Source organism: Triticum urartu, chromosome 2A (genome assembly GCF_056163025.1).
Source record: "Triticum urartu cultivar PI428250 chromosome 2A, HENAU_Tu73, whole genome shotgun sequence".
NCBI classification, from domain to species: Eukaryota; Viridiplantae; Streptophyta; class Magnoliopsida; order Poales; family Poaceae; genus Triticum; species Triticum urartu.
This window is the reverse complement of record NC_141874.1, coordinates 327,147,445-327,153,098: the sequence shown is the minus strand read 5'-3', so window position 1 is coordinate 327,153,098 and position 5,654 is coordinate 327,147,445.

Genomic DNA, 5,654 nt, shown 5'->3' with positions numbered 1-5,654 from the left:
CTCCGGCAAGGTGCTGCGGCGGTGTCGCGCATGTGCGTGGGAGGAGAGCAGGCGATGCGGTTCCGGCGAAGGGTCGCCGGAGATGGTGGCCGGCGGCGAGGACCTCCGGCGGCGGTGGGACCCGGATCGGGCGGCGGTGGATGAGGGCAAGGGCGGCGTGCACCTCGGCCCGGATCGGCCCACGGCGGGCCGCGGATGGGCTCCGGCGGGCCCGGCGAAGTGGGGAGGAGAGAGAGGGTGAGGTGGCAGCGCGTGAGTGGATGAGGGCGGTGGCGGCGGTGATGTGGCACGCTGTTATTGGTTGGAGTGATGTGGCCGGATGGGGTGGATGCATCCGGCGCGGGGTCGGACATGTCCGGCGCGACGCGGAGGGAAAATTAGGGTTTCGTCTGCGCGAGAATTTCGGAGGGAGACACATATTTATAGGTAGAGGGAGCTAGGAGAGTCCAAATGAGGTGCGGTTTTCGGCCACGTGATCGTGATCGAACGACCGAGATGATGGAGGGGGTTTAGGTGGTTTTGGGCCACTTTGGAAGGGTGTTGGGCTGCAACACACACGAGGCCTTTCGGGTTCCTCGGTTAACCGTTGGAGTATCAAACAAAGTCCAAATGGCACGAAACTTGACAGGAGGTCTACCGGTAGTAAACCAAGGCCGCATGACAAGTCTCGGTCGAATCCGAAAACGTTTAGCACCCTCACATGAAAAGAGGTAGAAACAGACGCCGGGTGACACAGGAGCGCCGGATTGCAAAACGGACAACGGGGAAAAGCTTGGATGCATGAGACGAACATGTATGCAAATGAAATGCACATGATGACATGATATGCAATGCATGACACGCAAGCAATGACAACGCAACAACAACGAATAACTGGAGGACACCTGGCAGATCGGTCTCGGGGCGTTACATCATGCTCATCATTAGAAAGGACAAGGGAGCATTTCATAGTATGGAGGCATATGATGCGAGAACAACCAAATACAATAAGCTCAAACAAGCAAGCATGCATCACAAGTAAAGTGTCCAAGTCTCCACGATCAATAAGCATAGATGCAACAATTGGAGGCAAGTGACAATGAACAAGTTGTATCATGTGAGAGGCATGAACATATACGTCATCAACCCAAGAAAGCAAGTAATAATGGAACATGGGTGATGCAAAAAAGCAAGCAATCATAGCAATCAAGTGGTGTGAGCTAGTAGTGCGAAGATGCAACATGCTAGAGGGAATCATAGAAAGCATGTCATGGGTGCAAATAGTGTGCATGCATAATTCACATGACATAGCACAAGCAGGAACGGAGGATATGAGCAAAATAGCATCAATAGCATGAGGCACATGATAAACATGGCAATAGCAACAAGGATCTCCACCAAGCATGCAAATACACATAGGAGTAGCATAATGGTGAATCATGGGTAGATGCATGCAAGGGTCGCAATTGCATGGTAAAGGCATAGAATTAAGCATAGCATGCAAAGTGAACACGGTAAAATGAGCATGAAGCGACAAGCGGTATATAGCCCATAGTCGTGTGAGAGCCAAGTGAGATAGTCATTGCGCGAAGAGAGCGGTGGGAAGGATAGTTCACGGGATCCCAAGTCATCTTTGCTCTCAAGAGCTCGTTTCGTCAACTCTTGGGATTGAGAGGTTGACGAGTATACGTGAGTACCTACACAAAACAAAGACAAAGGGAAAATTGTGTGTGCGTGGTAGATGTACACATCATCCATCATGATGCGCACGTGCAAGTGTTTGTGAGCACAAAATAGCCAATGCTCAAAAAAATGAGATGCATGATATAGAAACATGTCATCCATCATGATAGGTTTGTTGTTATGTATAGCATAATGGAGACTCAAATTGTGTAATGCATCATGGGATATATGTAGAGCATTGTTATTCATGGAATGCATATGGTGCAAGCAGTTATGGGAATCATGCAAAGTATGGAATGCATCAAAATCTCCTAATACGTATGAGGAAACTATGGGGGTCTCCTCATGATCATTAGTGGAAACATCACACGGAGAATATTGACAACATCCAAAACAATGCATATATGGAACATTGTGATCATGGCATGGCATAGTAGATGAATTGCGCAAATCATGTAAAGGAAGAATGGCAATATCATCACAAGAAAAACAAAAGCCAATGACCATCATCTCGTCATCAATGCCATAAGTGCAAATGGGATTTATTGTAACGGGGCATGCATAGTCACTATGTTGAGATTGAAATGATGCGATTTGGGAGATCTCACTCATAGCATATGACAAGTTCAATGGATTGTCAAACATGATGTGACCAAAAGAATTTTCACATGATATCCTATGGAGCATAACATCACAACTAGGAAAATCGACATGCTCGTCATCATATTCATCATAAATAGGTAAGTCATGACATGAAGAAGTCGCACTAGCATGAAGCATGGGAATAGGTGGATCAACATCATGCAAGCAATAAATGGTGAGATAGTCCACTAGTGGGACAAGAGAAGCACCATCAGCTATGTTACCTTTGGAGCATCGCTCATGTGTTGTAGGTGAGGTGTCGAAGACTAAGTCGTGGTCATCTTCATCTTGATGGAACCATGTGGGGGGTGCATCTTCTTCCACCATGGCCATCGTCATCTCCATTGGAAGTATGGAATCGTCGAGGATAGGCATGTCGTCATGTAGGAGACCTAGCACCAAAGAAAACACACTCGGAGTAGAGGTTAAGTTGTTAGAAATCATAGTGGCCTCACATGCCGTCTCAACTACCTCACTCACTAAGTGTTGTGGCTCACTCACTCCCTCTTGAATGCTCTCACTCATATGGTTGGTGGAGTCACTCAAATGGCTCTCAACCTCACATAGGATGTGTGGCATGCTCTCAAGTATGGGGCTAGTGGTGGTCACACTCATCCTCTCATAGGAAACGCACTCAATGTCATATATGGTGGAGTCACTCATCTAACTCATGGGGTGGCGGCTCTCCTCACATGGCAATTGGGTCATCTCGTCATATGTGGGTGTCGAAGAGATGTAGGTGCAAATGTCTCCATGCTCAATCATGTCATGGTCATAGCCGTGGATGAAGGCCGAAGATGGCACATCATCACTCTCTTTGAAGACCAAAGATAAGGTCTCATGTGTGGTCTTGTAGCTTGACTCGGAGTATGAGTCCAATATGGCGTCTTCATGTTGTTGAAGAGGTTCGTGCTCGTCGCCATGGTCGAAGGGGATGGCCCTTTCTCGACCTTCTTGTCGCAGTCTTGTTGTTGGAGGCCCATATGATGTGGCACCTCATAACTCGTCTCCATGACCGAAGGGAATTTCCCATGCTCGGTCATCTTCCTTGAGGGGCTTCCGAAGATGGAAGTGTCGCCCTCGCTCATAGGTGGTCGCCTTGTAATTGAAGATGTCGATGTAGGAGAACTCATGGGTAGTAGGCGAAGATGTCGTACGTCCAAAGGCGAAGATGCCTTGATAGCACTTGGCGAAGATGCCGAAGTGGTTGGTGTAGCCGAAGCTCCGTCTTGGTGGTGCTCGTCTCGCGGTCTTCTCTTATGGTCATGATGTTTGGACTTGGCGTGAAGTAGAGCTTGTTGGGACTTGTGCATTTGCGCGTGTTGAGCATCTTCATGATGATAGTGTCATTGTCGCACTTGAGCTCGTAGTAGATGTCGTTCGTTGTCGTCGTACACATGTTGCTTGGAGGTGACTTGCCCTTCATGACGAGGTGGATCACGAACATGATGGTGGTCGCCATGGAGATGTGGACGTGGACGACTTGCGCTTGCATCATTTTTGCACTCTGAAGACTTGTGACTTGAATGTCGCCACCTTGAGGATGATGAAGGGGAAGAACGGTTGATCAACAAGGTCCGAATCTCCTCCATCCTTGCATCTTGCTCCTCCTTTTGTGCGAAAAGCTTGTCGTCGATGTAGTCCCTTTTCCTTGCTTCGGAGTGACGAATGTCGATGGAGTGGTTCTCGATGCGCTCTCGCAATCTTGATTGTGCGCCTTGCATTTGTTGTTGTAGATCGAAGATTGACGCTTTGGTGATGTAGTTGTTCACACCGTCGTTGTTGTCGAAGACCGGAGATGAAATGCCTTGCCTATCCATCACTCCAAGAGAAAAATGTGAGTGGTAGAAAGATAAGAACGAATACCAAATGTACCTTGACCAAAGTTGAAAGTGGATCAATGATCACTCCAATGTGGAAAAGGAAAAAGGACAATTGGTACCAATTCTTGTCGGTTTCTCACACCTACACAAATAAGGCTTATGGTGGAGCTCGGTGAGGATAGTGGCACAAAAATTTGAGGCGAAATGTTAGCAAGAGTCAATAATGTTGAAAAAGATTCACAAATTTGCAAGTGAAATAAGTAGACCAATAGCAATATGTGGCACACGGAAACACACACACGGATAGATAAATGGGGTCGTGCAACCAAGGATGAGCACAAAATGTGGATTCCACGGAGAACGCTCGTGTTGCACAACTCAAGAGAGACGCTAGCACGATTACTCAATAGGCAGATACGACACTTGTGCACAACCTATAAGATGCAAAATGTATGAACTTTATATCCCAAGTATGCTATGTATGTATGGCTCCCGGTGTTATGATCCAATATGATCTTATATGACAATGTGGTATGATGCTATGGCACTTTCTTACAAGCTCTTTATTCACTCTTTTTCTTTTCTTAAAAGCTTTATTCTCTTTTTTTTGTATGGCCACTTTTGCACAATGCACAAACCAAGATAGCGATTGGGTATATGCGGGAACAAACTTGAGGCAGAAGAGATGATATGATGATACCAATATGATACCGATATGGTATGGTATGTATGCAATGTATGGTGTAGATCACTAATGTGCACAAATAACGTTGCCGGCAATACTCAAATGGCTAGTCTCGATAGGCAAATAACGCAAAATGGGCTAGGGGTTAACAATGCAATGGCAAGGGAATATACAATGGAGGGATACCACGATACCAAGATGATATGGAGGTTACCGTCCGTGTCGATGATGAGTTGCAGTGATCTTGATGGAGATACCAAGATGATGGAGACTCGTACCTAAGTAGCCGAAACACCTTAGGAAACGGAAAACCGCGAACTCAAAATCTCAAATGTTAAATGGTGGTAGCGGGATGCGGCGGTGGTTGTGGAAGCACAATGGGATTGCGGCAATGCAATGATGGGTTATGCAAGTAGGCAATGCAGAAGTGGAGGGTTATTGGGTTATGTGAGTCGGAGTTGGAAGCACGGTCCCTAAGTAGCCGAAACACCTTAGGAGACACAACTGACAACACAAACAAAATTGGGTTAGGTTGTGGTGGCGGAAGTGTATGGTGGGTAAGCCTATGCGGAAGTTATGGTGGTGGTGGTGGTTGATGAAGAAGCAACCGTCCCTAAGTTGCCTAGACACCTTAGGAGACTCAAATCACTCCTCAACCAACCACATATGCGATGGGTAACAAAATTGGTTAGGTTGCGGAAGTCGGTGGTGGTGTAGCGGATGATGTGGTGGAAGCCCTAGGAAAATATGCCAGAATTAAAAAAATTGATGGGGTCAAAAGGTGCTGAAACAAAGGTGAGGTCGTCGGGCACGTCGATAGCTTCAAAACAAGCCAAAGAACA